Here is a 15,667-nt window from a genome sequence, read left to right on the forward strand (position 1 = left end):
TGTTAATAATCTTTAATAAAATAGAAGAAACCAAGACCTTATCTTTTTTGAATATTAGGGTTTAAATTTTTTTTTTTTTTACAATGAAAGAGCTGTTTTCACAGTGGCATTTCATGCTTCTTATATTCAAGTATGTTACGAAGATGAAATAAGATGTTCCACTCCAAAAAAGTTAAGCAGGAAGCAGCTGTTCTGCTCCATGTGACAAGTGCTTTCCCCTGATCCTTCCAAGCTATGAGTCAGAAAGTCCCAGAAGTTCGGCTGTGGAGGCCAGATCACAATAGACCAAAGACTCTTCCCATATCCCACCCTATTTCTTCAAAGCCCTTCCTGGCTCTGACTGCCCTGCCTTGGGGTGGGTGAAATGCTGGCTTTTTCCTTAAGAAAGGGGGCTCCAGTGCCACGAATGGGTGCTGAGAGTGGGGTTTACCTCATCCTGTGATGCTCACTTGGTAAACTCTGAAAGTTGCCTGTGGGTAAGAAGCAGACTTTGAGGCAAACCTGGTCACTACGTCACTTAGGTACAAAATGAAAGAACCAATCACAAAGAACAATAGATCCTTCAGGGGCTGAAGGTAAAATCTTTTAAAGCTATTTTTAAAAACCTTTTTCCTTTAAAAGGTTTGGCTGCACCAGGCCTTAGTTGCAGCACACAGGATCTAGTTCCCTGACCAGGGATTGAACCCAGGCCCCCTGCATTTGGAGTACAAAGTCTTAGCCGCTGGACCACAAGGGAAGTCCCTTAAAGCTTTTTTTTTTTTTAACTTTTATATTTTACTTTTTTTAAATTAGAGGCTAATTACAATATTATGATGGTTTTTGTCATACATCAACATGAATCAGTCATGGGTATACATATGTGCCCTCCCTCTTGAACTTCCCTTCCATTGTCCTTCCCATTCCATCCCTCTAGGTTGTCACAGCACTGGGTTTGGGTTCCCTGCAGCATATACTGGACTTCCACTGGCTATCAGTTTTACATATGGCAATGCATAGGTTTCAATGCTATTCTCTTATACCATCCCACCTTCTTCCCCCCACCGTGCCCTACCCCCGCCAGCTTAAAGCTATTTTAACATATGAAGAGATTCCGAACTAGCCAAAAGCCACAGACTTTAGGTGGTGACAACTCCAGAAATGTAAATAATAGGAAAGACGGTCACCTTGGATGCATCAGTATCCAGGATAAAAAGAGTTAGAATTTTAAAAAAGCTGATCAGTAACATTAAAATGTTTGAACTGTGACATCACAAGAGTTAGTGTATAGTCTTTCAAGATAACAACTTGGAAAGAGAATAGGGTTCTTCTTGTGTCGATGCTTTATATATTCTTGAAAACAGTTCCAATGCTTTGTAGTTAAATGTCACATGCCAAGATTTTTCAGGTTCTACAGTATAAACTTGCTATCTTGACAGGCAACTACCGAATATTGTACATAGCTTAAAAATAATAGGGTGCCAGTAGTCTTGGTTTCTCTGTATAAATTTTGCCATTCTACTTTCTATTAATACTATCAGAACTCTGTCTTCAAAATATGAAAGGTAAATATTAATCGATAAAATGAGAACCTAATGCATAGCAGAGGAAACTCAGTGATCTGTGGTGACCTAAATGGAAAGGAAATCCAAAAAAGGGGATATATGTATATGTATGACTGATCCACTTTGCTGTACGGCAGAAACTAACACAGCAGTGTTGCTGTAAGCAGCTCTACTCCAGTTTAAAAAAATACGGAAGGTATCTCAAACTGCAGCATGCAAGTCTCTCATTTGTAATCAAGGTGATGGTTTGAAACATGCAGTCCATTCTAAAGGAGATCAGCCCTGGGTGTTCTTTGGAGGAATGATGCTAAAGCTGAAACTCCAGTAGTTTGGCCACCTCATGCGAAGAGTTGACTCATTGGAAAAGACTCTGATGCTGGGAGGGATTGGGGGGCAGGAGGAGAAGGGGATGACAGATGAGATGGCTGGATGGACGTAAGTTTGAGTGAACTCTGGAAGTTGGTGATGGACAGGGAGGCCTGGCGTGCTGCGATTCATGGGGTCGCAAAGAGCCCGACACGACTGAGCGACTGAACTGAACTGAACTGAACAGTTGACTTACTTTTGATAGCAGAATTAAAAATCATTGGAATTAATAAAATAAGACTATTAGAAATGGAAAATAAATAAGATCTAGAATGTAACTACACCATCATGTAAAAATTGAGCATCTTTATTAGCAACATGTGTTATGAACAATGAACAAGATATCTTTATACACATAACAATGTGCTGTGTGTAGTCGCTCAGTCGTGTCTGACTCTTTGGGACCGCCTGGGCTGTAGCCCACCAGGCTCCTCTGTTCATGGGATTCTCCAGGCAAGAATACTGGAGTGGGTTTCCATACCCTCCTCCAGGGGATCTTCCCAACCCAGGGATCAAACCCAGGTCTCCCACATTGCAGGTGGATTCTTTACCGTCTGAGTCATCAGGAAAGGCCCATAACAACATCTGTTGGCATAACACCTTTTTTTTTGGCTGTGCACCTGGGAGGTTTGATCCCCAATCAGGGATCAAACACAGGCCCTAGCAGTGAAAGCTCAGAATCCTAACCACTAGGCCACCAGGAAACTCCCCTATAAAATTCTTTGATTTCATTATTTTCATGACAATTCTGTGAAGTAATATTACCTTCCCTTTTTTTTTAAAGTGGAAACTAAGAAGCAGTCCTATGCTGGGTGCTGGGCCCAGAGTAGGGGCAGTGTCCTGGGAGCAGGGGTAGGTCTTGGTGAGAGGAAGACAGACAGGACTGGAGAAAAAGCTACTTGGGGAGAAGCAGATCATCCAAGAGAATGGTCAGTCCAAAAGACTTCATGGAGAGAGAATGAAAGTCTGTCTCAGGGACTGAAGTCGGCAGAATTGGGGTCAAATTGGGACCAGGAAGACTCTGTACCTTATTAAAGGTACAGACTAAGGTGGGCTGCAAAGAAAGCTATAAAACTGTTTTAAATTTCAGTTTTAAGAAGGGATTTTTTTTTCTTTTTTATTCTTTCAGCCAAACAAAGATTATTTTCAAAATTGTGCACAAGGGCTTCCCTGGTGGTCCAGGGATTAAAAATCCACCTGCCGATGCAGGGGACGTGGGTTCACTCCCCGTCCAGGAAGATTCCACGTGCCGCGGAGCCACTAAGTTCACTTGCCACAGCTACTGAGCCCAGGTGCTGCAACTCCTGAAGCCTGCGCCCTAGGGCCGAGCTCCCCCGAAAGAGAAGCCGCTCAATGAGAAGCCCACGCACCACAATTAGAGAGTAGTTCCTGCTCGCTGCAACTAGAGAAACGCCCGCACAGCAGCAAAGACCCAGCACAGCCAAAAGTCAATGAAATAAATAAATTTTTTTAAAATTGTGGACAAAATATGTTGGCTCAGGTTTCAGCTATCCATATTCCTCTCTCATATGGCATCTAGTGGGGTCATTTACACAAGATACTAGTGTAAAAATCTGGTCATAAAAGGCTGTATTTCAGGGCAGTGGCTTTGGGCATCAGTCCTAAACTGTCCGCAGTCACTGAGGTCTTTTTGTGAGGCTGCCCTGAGATGCGTCAGTCCATTTTCCTAAGTATGCCAGGCTATATCCACATCCCAATACAGATTCCTTAGAGATCCATAATACTTGTCCAGTACAAAAATGTTCAGCTGCAGGCGGATTGAGCAGAGAAATAACTGGCAAGGCCATTCCTTCTCCTGCAGTAGTTGAAGATCAAGGAGAGATCGGAGGACCCCAAACTGCCCATCCTTTGAGCTGTGAGCTTTTCTGGGCTATGAGGCCTCACTCTCCGCCTTTGGAAACCATCCTGGCAGAACTACTGTTAACGTTCTCCCAGCTGCCAGCAGCTGGTGCTCCAACACTTTCAAAAGACGGTTTGGGACCAAATCAAGGAAAGAATCTCCAGCGGGTAGAGGATATAGGAGGAATGTCACCCCTAGATAAAAAGAAATGATTTAGCCTGCACGTGACAAAACAGGAATTTCTCTTGCAGCGAGACATGTTTAACTAGTTCATTCTTTCGCCCTGCCCTGTGGTTTACCCTGGTCTAAAGCACCCTTAAAAGGGAACAGATGAGGTTACAGAGCCTCTCTTTCGCGATTTTCATCGCACTTGATAATCCGGTTCATGGAAGAAACCTGTCAAACAAGAAATGTTACTGGGTGGCAAGATGTTAAAACAGGCACCAGCGCAGGAGAAAGTAACACCGTCTGGGATATGAAACAAAGTACCTATTCTTTCAATGCTGGGACTCCTCAGTAGGAGAGCTTCTTGGGTTTGGCACCCTGCCTTGGGTCTTATCAATACATGAATAATTTTGCAACAAGTGTTCATTTCCAAAAAGAAACCACAGCTTTATTAGCAAAAGTTGCATCCCTTCTCACTGATAAGAATTTCAGTGTTATATTAAATATGACTGGCAGAGCATACCGGGGAATATAAAAACGATGACGAGAAATCCTTTCCTTCTTGATAAGAGACAAGAGGCTTAAAATCAATATGTTTGGAAGGAATGGTGTGAATGAATTTGATATTTAAAATAGGAAGAAGGAAGGACGACCTGTTCCTAAAATCAGAAAGCAAGAGAACCCTGGATACCCTAAAGGGAGGAGGATCAGGGGACATGATGAAGTGGAAAGAAGTTGAAAGGGGAAGATGAAAATACAAACGTAGAGTTTTCAGTGAATTAACCTGATTGATTTTCATCTGTGTGCTAAGAAATAGAAATTGTGAGCAAATGACTTACTTGGCTGATGTGTCAACAGGGACAATGGTTTCAACTAGATGTTGGCAGGTTGTCTTCTTTTTTTCTCCTCTGTGTATGCCCTGTGAGTATAATTTGGTTACATTATGTACTATAACATTCTAGAGTATAATTTTGTTTGGACCTAACCTAAATTCAGTGTAGTAAGTGGGTTGAAAATTTTGGAAATTTTTCTTAACACCTAAAGGCTTCTATAAATTTCTGATAACTCACAGTCTTTATACTCACTTGCATATTAATTTATTTTCCTTTCACATTTTTTATAAAACAAAAATGAAAAAACTGTGCCTCAAAGTTTGATAAAATATGATTGTCACTACTCTCTTCATCCTACTATTACATTTTTCTTTAACAATAAATAAAACTGGGAGAGGCTGATGCCATTAATTCCATTTAGTCTATTGTTTCTTCACCTGGTCTGCTTTTTTATTCAGAAGAAAATGTATATGTATGTATATATGTAATAAAATGTATAATATATACATATATATATATTTCCCTTTTCAAAATTTTTGCAACACTTAAAAACAAAATAAATACTACAGTTTACACCTTAAACAGTAACTCCTGGGATTAAAGGTGCATCATGTAGCAACTGAACAACTGAATTACCTTCTTAAAAAATATTGCTAAAATAAAACAAAACAAAGGAAATATTTATGCATTCAGATTTATATTACCATTTCCTCTGATTTATTTGACTGGAAAAACAAGCTGTGGTCTGTCAATGTCCACATGCTCTTGTGGGCTTAGTAGACAGTGTTTGCCTTCTCCATAGCTACACTACATAGCTAAATTATCAAATGAGTAAGGCAACTAAGAATAAAGGGGGAGGGAAGTGACTGCTCCCCAGTGCTTGGCAGCATAAAAACACAGAGGTGCCACATATATTTTTCAGAGTAGTGGGTCAAATGAGTTTGCCTACACACTGTCATGTGAAATGGCCAAGGGAGTGTACCCTTGACTCTCTCCTCTCTCTACCTTCTTTGTAGATGACTGCATCCATCCCATGGCTTCACTGCTTTATGGTGATAATTCTCAAACCTTTGTGGAGAGAAGACTGCTCACTGATGCCCCCAGCATCTCTCTTGAGTTTGCCTGACAAGGAGGAAATGTACAGTTTTAAGTGCACTCAAGGTGTCCTGGTGCCATCAGCATGAGTGGCCCATCTCCCTGGGCAGGTGGCCCCCAAGTCAGACTCTTCTAGTTGCAAGACCACTCTTATGCTCACCTTTGGAAAATACTGGTTTTGAGTAGCAAGGGTGAGCTCATAATGACCGCACCAGTCCTGCCCAAGGATATCCTGGGATCACTAGATATGACACCATGGCATCTCCCTCCTGCCAGCCTGTGGTTCTGCCTGCACCATGGGACACTCAGACGTTTGCCTGAGCCATTCACTCAATAATCTATATCTTAAGCCTGGACTTGTCGCCTGAACTGCAGACTTTTATATCCTACTGTCTACTTGAATTCCTTTCCTGAATGTCCCACAGATTCCTCAAACTCAGCTCTTTCTTCCTCCTCCGATGGACCTCCTTCAGTTAATGGAATCATCACCCTCCGAGATATCCCAGGCAAAACATCAGAATTGCTTTCATTCAATTCTGTCCCCTCTGTCCACAACCAAAAAAAAAAAAAAAATTAAAGAATTGCTGTTTATACTTTTTGAAAAAAGATGAATATTTGTGGGTTATTATGTGGTTAATGTGGGCTTCCCTGGTGACTCAGTTGGTAAAAAATCTGCCTACAATGTGGGAGACATTTGATCCCAATGTTTGATCCCTCGGTTGGGAAGATCTCCTGGAAGAGGGCATGGCAAACCACTCCAGTATTCTTGCCTGGAGAATCCCCATGGCCAGAGGAGCCTGGTGGGCTGCATTCCATAGGGTCGCAAAGAGTTGGACATGACTGAGAGACTAACCACACACACATGTGGTTAATTTAATCCAAAATGCACATGAGATACTTGAACTCTAAAAGCACCTACAATTTTCTGTCTGGATTTTTCTAAGTGACCCAACAAGAAAGTTTCACATCTCAGGAATTGTGTTTTGATTTACATTTAAGTTTATATGGGGGCTTCCCTGGCTGCTTAGAATATACAGGCTTCTCCTGCCTGTAATGCAGGAGACCCCAGGTTCCATCCCTGGGTTGGGGAATCCCCTGTAGAAGGGGATGGCAACCCACTCCAGTATTCTTGCCTGGAGAATTCCATGGACAAAGGAGTCTGGTGGGCTACAGTCTCTGGGGTCACAAAGAGTTAGACAAGACTGACTGACTAATACTTTAAGTTTATATAACCATCAATGTGGTTGTTCATTCAATAACTGTCTATTAAGTGCAGAGCTGATATTACTTAATTCTGGTCTAAACTTGCATATCTATTTCTTTCAAATACATAAGTTGCCTAGCACCAGCTTCTTGCAGATCTGTCATCCCAGCATAACTATTAATAGCTTCTCCTTTCACTTTCACAAGTGTCTGAGTGTGGATGATAATTGTATGGTCACCCAACATATATCTGATGTGTAATTTGGGTGTCCTTTTGTACAACATTTTCTAAGTTCACTGTGCCCTTTAATATCTAGCCAATATAGTCTGAGTCCCCATTGTGAGTGGCTGCAGGAAGACTCTACTCTTTGTTAGACTGTCCCTCTCCTTGTTGTAAGACCATGGGGACAGAGGATATGGCCTGTCTCACTGCCACTTCCTGGCTCTGTATTTCCTACTTACTAAAAACAGAAAGTAAAATAAATACCCCTAAAAAAATTAAGTATAATAATGCAAAGAGGAGAGAAAATTAAGAAAAACTAAAATGTTAAAATCCAAATAGAGGTTAAAATAGAAATATCATGACAAGTGAACTATAGCAAGATAAAATAACTAGATTTAACTATAAACTAAAATTAAAAGCTAAATAAAATAAAATAAAAGCTTAAATATAGATTAAGAAAAAAATCTAAACTAAGACTAAATATAACTTCAATCAGATATAAAAACAATAATACTTTTAAAGGCAATGCAAATAAAGGCAAAGTAAGGAAACAGTGTCAGACTTTATTTTGGGGGGCTCCAAAATCACTGCAGATGGTGATTGCAGCCATGAAATTAAAAGACTCTTATTCCTTGGAAGGAAAGTTATGACCAACCTAGATAGCATATTCAAAAGCAGAGACATTACTTTGCTAACAAAGGTCTGTCTAGTCAAGGCTATGGTTTTTCCAGTAGTCACGTATGGATGTGAGAGTTGGCCTATGAAGAAAGCTGAGCGCCAAAGAATTGATGCTTTTGAACTGTGGTGTTGGAGAAGACTCTTGAGAGTCCCTTGGACTGCAAGGAGATCCAAGCAGTCCATCCTAAAAGAGATCAGTCCTGGGTGTTCATTGGAAGGAATGATGTTAAAGCTGAAACTCCAATATTTTGGCCACCTCACGCAAAGAGTTGACTCATTGGAAAAGACTCTAATGCTGGGAGGGGTTGGGGGCAGGAGGAGAAAGGGATGACAGAGGATGAGATGGCTGGATGGCATCACCGACTCCATGGACATGGGTTTGGGTGAACTCCGGGTGTTGGTGATGGACAGGGAGGCCTGGTGTGCTGCTATTCATGGGGTCGCAAAGAGTCGGACACGACTGAGCGACTGAACTGAACTGAACTGAAAATGTTAAAATCCAAATACAGGTTAAAATAGAAATATCATGACAAGTGAACTATAGCAAGATAAAATAACTAGATTTAACTATAAAATAAAAATTAAAAGCTAAATAAAATAAAATCAAAGCATAACTATAGATTAAGAAAAAAAATCTAAACTAAGACTAAATATAACTTCAATCAGATATAAAAGTAATAATACTTCTAAAGGAAATGCAAATAAAGGTAAAAGTAAGGAAAACAAGATAGAGACATAACACTTCAATAATAAAGAACTAAAATATAAATGGGACACATCCCTGGTGGTCTGGTGGTTAAGACTCTGAGCTCCCAATACAGGGGGTTCAGGTTCGACCCCTGGTCAAAGAACTAGCTCCAGCATGCTACAAGGATCCTGTGTGCCACAACCAAGACCCAGCACAGTCAAATAAATAAGTAAATAGTGGAAAGTGTTTCTCACAGTAAAGTGATCTGAAAACACTGCTCCAAAAAACAAAATTTGTCTTTGATAAAACTGGAAAACAAAAGATGAGGGGGAAGGAAGGAGAGAAGGGAGTAAACAGCCCTGTTGAAAGCAGGCTAAAAGTCCTTTGCAAAATTCCCAGGGGGCTTCTCTGTAGTTGAGTCCTGAATTGCTGGGAGGCAGAGGGCACCAGGCAACACAAACCTCCCTCCCCTGTCCGTCCCTTGTCCCAGCAACCTTGCATCCCTTGGTGATACCTCTGCTGCTGCTGCTGCTAAGTCGCTTCAGTCGTGTCCGACTCTGTGCGACCCCACAGACGGCAGCCCACCAGGCTCCCCCGTCCCTGGGATTCTCCAGGCAAAAACACTGGAGTGGGCTGCCTTTTCCTTCTCCAAAGCATGAAAGTGAAAAGTAAAGGGAAGTCGCTCAGTCGTATCCGACTCTTAGCAACCCCATGGACTGCAGCCTACTAGGCTCCTCCGTCCATGGGATTTTCCAGGCAAGAGTACTGGAGTGGGTTGCCATTGCCTTCTCCGGTGATACTTCTAGCCCTTAGCTTTCTGAAAGAACCTCATCACTATTTCAGCAGAGTCAGAGCTGGTTGAGCTCACACTTGCTCAGTCACCAACACTGTTCTTTGGAACCCAGAAGAAAAGCACACCGAGGTAGCTGAAAGTGCCTGGGAAGTATTTGGTAATCCCTACTGTAAGCAAACAAAATGCTTCTCTTTCTCACCTTCAGATGAAAAAATATGTCCTGGTGTTAATGCTGTTTAGTGGTAAGGTTATCCAGTCTGGTTCTTGGTCTCTTTAATCAATAGAAATTAGTAACAGGCCAGACAAGAAATTCATGCAAAGTTGTATTGGGACTTGGGCTGCAGCTCAAGGGAGTGAAAGCAAATAATAGATTCCCTTGCTTGCTCCCTCGGCAGGGTGAGGTTGTCCCTTAAACGGGGTGAGGGTAGGGCCAGATTTAGGCATTGGGAGAGGGGTGGATTAAGTGGTCTACCCACCCGCTTGGTGGTGCTGTGTGCAGGGATCATAGGAAGTAATCTGTGTTAGCTCCTGACACCTGAGAAGTGGCAGTTGGGTTTTTGATCTTATCAAACCAACTGCCTGTATACACAGTTATTTTTAGTCCCTTACAGTTTCTTTGTATCCTGTTACTCGAGGAGAGGTCTGTCCAGGCTCAAGCACTGCAGCAAAGGGTCCCAGGTCCCAGGTGCAAGCCTGTCATAATAATATTCTAAAAATCTATGATATGGTCATATTTCTTCATTATAGAGATAAAGAAGGGGTTTAAAGGAAGCTGGAAGTTGAAGTGTTTAACTGATGTTGAAATAAAAGGGTGTTAGAATGAAGTCAGGAAATGAGAGATTTCAGGGAAGGTGAAAGTGAAGATTCTATCAAAGGCAAGACACAGCTAGAGAGAAGGCAGCTTCGGGGCTCTACACAGTAATTTATATATTTATTTAAATAACAGAAAGATAGCAAGTGCATTCTCAGGGGACAGTCTCAGGGGAAAAAAGATAAATGATAAGACGTCATGCCAGTAATGGGGAATCAGTCAAGGATGGATTCGTGACCTTGGGGGAATACTGAAGAACCCTTCATGAATTCTACATGTACTGTCTGAGCCCTTAGGAACATTTTGGCAGAAACCCTGTGGTGAAAACAGTGCTACCATATGAATGCATATATGTGGAATCTAGAAGGATGGTACCGATGAACCTATCTACAGGGCAGCAGTGCAGACACAGACATAGAGAGCAAATTATGGACACAGTGGGGGATAGCGAAGTGGGAAGAACTGAAACTCATACATTAGCATATGTAAAATAGATAGCCAGTAGGAATTTGCTGTGAGACACAGGGAGCTCAAACCTGGGCTCCATGACAACCTAGAGGGGTGGGATGGGATGGAAGGTGGGAGGGGATTCAAGGAGGGAACATATGTATACCTATGTCTGATTCATGTTGATGTATGGCAGAAACCAACACAACATTATAAAGCAATTATCCTCCAATTAAAAATAAATTTAAAAAATTTTTAAATTTTAAAAACTTTAAAAAATATTTTTAAAAATTAAATTAAAAAAAATTAAATAAATAAATTAAAAAAAAACCTGAGCATGCCCCAGTTCTGAGACACAGATTCAGGAAGTCGGGCTGGGGCCTGAGAATCGGCGTTTCCAACAAGTTTCCTGATGATCCTGGTGTTCTGAGACCCACTGGCATGTATTTCAAGACATGCCAATTATCCCATATGGCAGATAGATTGGAGGTAGGTAGTTTCTGGCTAGCAGTGGCTCTTAAAGGTCTTTAAGGGCAAAGTTTCTTTCAAACACACCTTTCTGACATCATTGGGTGTTAGCTCCTCAGACACAGGCTCGTCATCTTGTGGCCACAGGATGTTAACACAGTTCCAAGAATTTCATCTCACACCATGTCATTGAAGGCAGGAAGAACAGGGGAAGGCATAGCACAAGCTTTCACTTCCCAAGACTCCTTTTTTAAAGGAAAAAAATTCTGAAAGAATACCTTTCTCAGAAGCTCAAGCCAACTTTCCTTATCTCCTACTAAGCAGAACTAGATCTCTGGTTCACTCTCCCCCTTATTCCCTGCCCAGGCCAATTATTGGCAAGAGGCCAACAATAATTTACCCCATGGGGAGGGGGAAAATCTTCCTTCCTTGAAATCAAACTGGGAATGACCGTTTGAAAAGCAACAAACAGTGACTATCACAGGAGTCCCCTTCCAGCCAAGCAGCCTGCTCGATGCTCTCCATGTGGTTTTTCACTCAATTCTCACAAGATTTCTCTGAAACAGGTATTATCAGTCCCACTTTACAGATGAGGAAATTGAGACTTGAAGACAGTAAGTATATTGTCTACACAGCTTGGGAAAAATCAGAGTTTGAACTAGATCTATTGACTCCACAGCCTAAATAATGTCTTTATAGTATGACATCCTGCTTCCTCGTGTTTCATCTGTAGAAAAATCACTGCTGTCATAACAACAACCCTTAGACAAAAAGGCTAATTTATATGCTGCTTAATATATAGAAAATGTGTATTCTACATTTTATGAGTTTTGAGACAAACTCTATACCTCAGGAAATTATGTTACTAACAATAACATGTTATCACACATTGCTATCACACACACTAATGTTATCACATACCTTAATTATTATAATAAACAAGGTCAAGCAGAGTGATATGGATGCTTCTAAAGTCTAATTTGGAACTTCCTAAGTTTCGTGCACTCATATTTGCAGGTAAATGTAACTGACACTCATTTCACTTTACAATTCAATGTGTAGTGGGGAGGTAGGGTTTATGCTGAGCCTTGGAGGAGAGTTGGGCAGAAAGAAACAGGAGGAGAGAAACAGAAAATGGCTCAGCATTTCTAAGGGACAAGAGTCCTGATTCAGTATGACTGGAATGACAGGGCTTATGGAAAAGGGTTATGCACTCTACTTTATTCATTTCTATATTGTTTGAACTTCATACAACTTTTTCAATTTGAATCTGTTTTAGTAAAGATGTTTTCATTCTGAAAAGATAGAGAGAAAAGTAAGGGTAGAAGCCCCACAGTAGAGGATTCTGGAGAAAAGTGAAAGCAAATGAGAGGACTTGGGAAGTGTGGGCAACTCCATTTAAGAGTTTGAAAAGAAATGGAAGAGGGAAAGTTCGATTTTAGCAAAAGGGTCAGCTGGATTATTCTTTTAAGATGTATGTATGGACAGATGTAGAGAACAAACATACAGATACCAAGGGGGGAAAGGGGGTGAGGGATGAATGGGAGGTTGGTGCTAACATATACACACTATCGATACTATGTATAGAATAGGAACTAATGCAAGTCTACTGCATAGCACAGGGAACTCTACTCAGTGCTCTGTGGTGACCTAAATGGGAAGGAAATACAACAAAGAGGTGATATATGTGTACATGTAGCTGATTCACTTTGGTGTACAGGAGAAGGCAATGGCACCCCACTCCAGTACTCTTGCCTGGAAAATCCCATGGACGGAGGAGCCTAGTAGGCTGCAGTCCATGGGGTTGCTAAGAGTCGGATACGACTGAGTGACTTCACTTTCACTTTTCACTTTCATGCTTTGGAGAAGGAAATGGCAGCCCACTCCAGTGTTTTTGCCTCGAGAATCCCAGGCATGGGGGAGCCTGGTGGGCTGCCGTTTGTGGGGTCGCACAGAGTCAGGCACGACCGAAATGACTTAGCAGCAGAAACTAACACAACACTGTACAGCAACCATACTCCAATAAAAAAAAATTTTTTTAAGATATATGTATAGAAACAAAATATATGCCTGTGAATGCACTGTCAAAGCTAGAGATGGCAACCCATTCCAGCACTCTTGCCAGGAAAATCCCATGGACGAAGAAGCCTGGTAGGCTACAATCCATGGGGTCGAAAAGGGTTGGACACGACTGAGTGACTTCACTTTCATTAAGTATGTCTATTAGTTATCTATAGCTGCATAAAAATAATCACAAAAATATTTATTATCTTACATTGTTTCTGAGGGTCAGGAAATCAGGGTTTCTCTGGGTGGTTCTGATGCAGGATCTCTCAAGAGGTTGTAGTCGAGATACTGGCCAAGGCTACAGTCATTCAAAGGCTTGATTGGACTGAGGCCTCAGTTCCTTTCGGGCTGCGTTTTACCATATGGGCCTCCAAAAAGCTTCTCAGGAGGTGGCAGCTGGTTTCCTCCAGAGGGAATCATCCAACAGAGAGAAACCAAGCTGATAGAGCAGTGCCTTTGATGACCTAGTCTCCCAGCTTGCATATTGTCTCCTCTGTTTTATTCTTCTTGTTAGAAACAAGATCCATCCACACTCCCAATGCTGGGGACCCGGGGTTTGATCCCTGGTCAGGAATTAGATCCCACACACCACAGCTAGGACCCCAAGCAGCCAAATAAATAAATAAGCCTTTAAAAACTAAAGAAACAGGATCCAGCCCACACTGAAGGAGAAGGTAATTAGCCTCCATATCTTAAAGGGAGGGGGGCTTCCTAGATGGTCCTAATGGTAAGGAACCCACCTGTCAGTGCAGGTGAAGATCTCTTGGAGGAGAGCATGGCAGCCCAGTCCAGAATTCTTGCCTGGAGAATCCCATGGACAGAGGAGGCTGGTGGGCTATGATCCATGGGGTCGCAAAGAGTCAAACACGACTGAAGCTACTGAGCACAGTCTTGAAGGGAGTATCAAGGCAGTTATGAACATATTTTTTAAACCACTATAGAGTGCATAAAGCATGTCACATATTAAATAAACACGTACACAGTGAAAAGTAGTTTAAATAGAGTAAAACATTTCCCCACGAGAATTATGTCAAATGCAATTTCCTGAACATGAGCCCATTTCAACCTTAAAAAATCCATTTTCATACTGTCTTTTGCACTCTAGTAGTGTCAGTCATAACAAATGTCATTGCACGGTGCTTTTCATATTTTGTTCTAGCTTTCAGGTGCATATCTGTCATGTCCTGCAGTTGTCAGCATTTTTGAACACCTTCTGACATTTGAGGAATCTCCTCCATTCTGAGGCCGGCTTCCTAAGGTACAAGCCAGCACTCGGCCTCCAAGATGGAGGTGGTGAGTAGTGGGTGGTGCGTGAGCACCACATTGGTGCCTGTAGACCCTGGCAAGAGTCCAGGTTCATCTCCTCTCAGCAGGGCAGGGCCGGCCTGAGAGATGTTCTGGCTCTGTTCTCCTCTGCAGGCTCTGGGAGGGCCAGGCCTCATGGCCAGTGGGTGGGACAGTGTTCAGGCTGGAATGTACATGCAGGCCACTGATTCCCCACGACGTTACCTGGCCAAGTGGGTAGGGGGCAATTCCATCCATTCCTCTCCTGAGGAGCTCTCTCAGGGGTGGTCCATACTGTTGACTGGTACTCAGAGAACCAGGGCAACGGGCTGGGCCAAAGCTTCCCAGGGTCATGGCAACGTTCCCGGGGATCACTGGCATACAGGAGGTGGCAGGGCAATGGGCTTCTCCGTGTGACCCAGTGGGTGAGGAGCCAGTTGGTGATGTGAATGTGTGTGCAGTCACCAGGACGATGGAAGCTCTCACTCAAAGACAGCCAGCCTGCACTATCTGGACAAGGGCCTGGCTGCCAGATGGTGCCTCCCTGACGCTCCAGAACGCAGATGCCTCGGCTCTGCGCTGGATTCCAGGTCCTAGGTGGTGGAGAATGGAGAGAAAGCCCTAGAAAAGGAAGCGAAGTGAAAGGGCCATCTGCAATCTCCGGTGCACAGGACGGAAGGAGAGCACTGCAGAACAGTTAAGATAAGAACGTAAACATTTAGGTGCACGGGCGGGTCAGGAAGAGAGACGAGGTCCCCGCACTGCACGGAGGCCGTGTCCGCAGCCAGCCCGGGCGGGCCCGTCGTGCACTTGGCGGCTCTGTGTCGACCCACGTTGCTACAGCATTCCCTGCCCGTGTGACCTGTCGAAGAGAAAAGCGGCCCACAGGGACAGGGCCGGGGAGGGGAGGGTGTCCCCGAACTCTGCTGCTGCCCATGCAACTCACTCCTTGAAGTTTATCCTACCTGGTATAAAACAAACCAACCGCCACTATCTGGGCGGCGTCGCAGCGCCGCTCCCAAACGCGGTCGGCAGAATCCAGAGGTCACCGGCGTGTTTGTTTCCCGCGCCCGCGCACCTCGAAACCGAAAGCAGAGTGCCTGGGCCCGAAGCCCGCCTGGGCGAGCGGCCGGGCCCGCCGCCG

General features: G+C 43.1%; 1 long non-coding RNA gene across 1 annotated transcript; it reads right to left on the minus strand.

Moving 5' to 3' along the window:
* Positions 1-11,893: 11,893 nt before the first annotated feature.
* LOC139184812 (uncharacterized) lies at positions 11,894-15,657 on the minus strand. Its single transcript, XR_011568331.1, has 2 exons — positions 15,489-15,657; positions 11,894-15,144 (listed from the first exon to the last, which is right to left on the minus strand). It is a non-coding gene; the product is annotated as an uncharacterized lncRNA (long non-coding RNA).
* Positions 15,658-15,667: the final 10 nt, after the last annotated feature.

This window comes from Bos indicus, chromosome 9, assembly GCF_029378745.1.
Source record: "Bos indicus isolate NIAB-ARS_2022 breed Sahiwal x Tharparkar chromosome 9, NIAB-ARS_B.indTharparkar_mat_pri_1.0, whole genome shotgun sequence".
NCBI lineage: Eukaryota > Metazoa > Chordata > Mammalia > Artiodactyla > Bovidae > Bos > Bos indicus.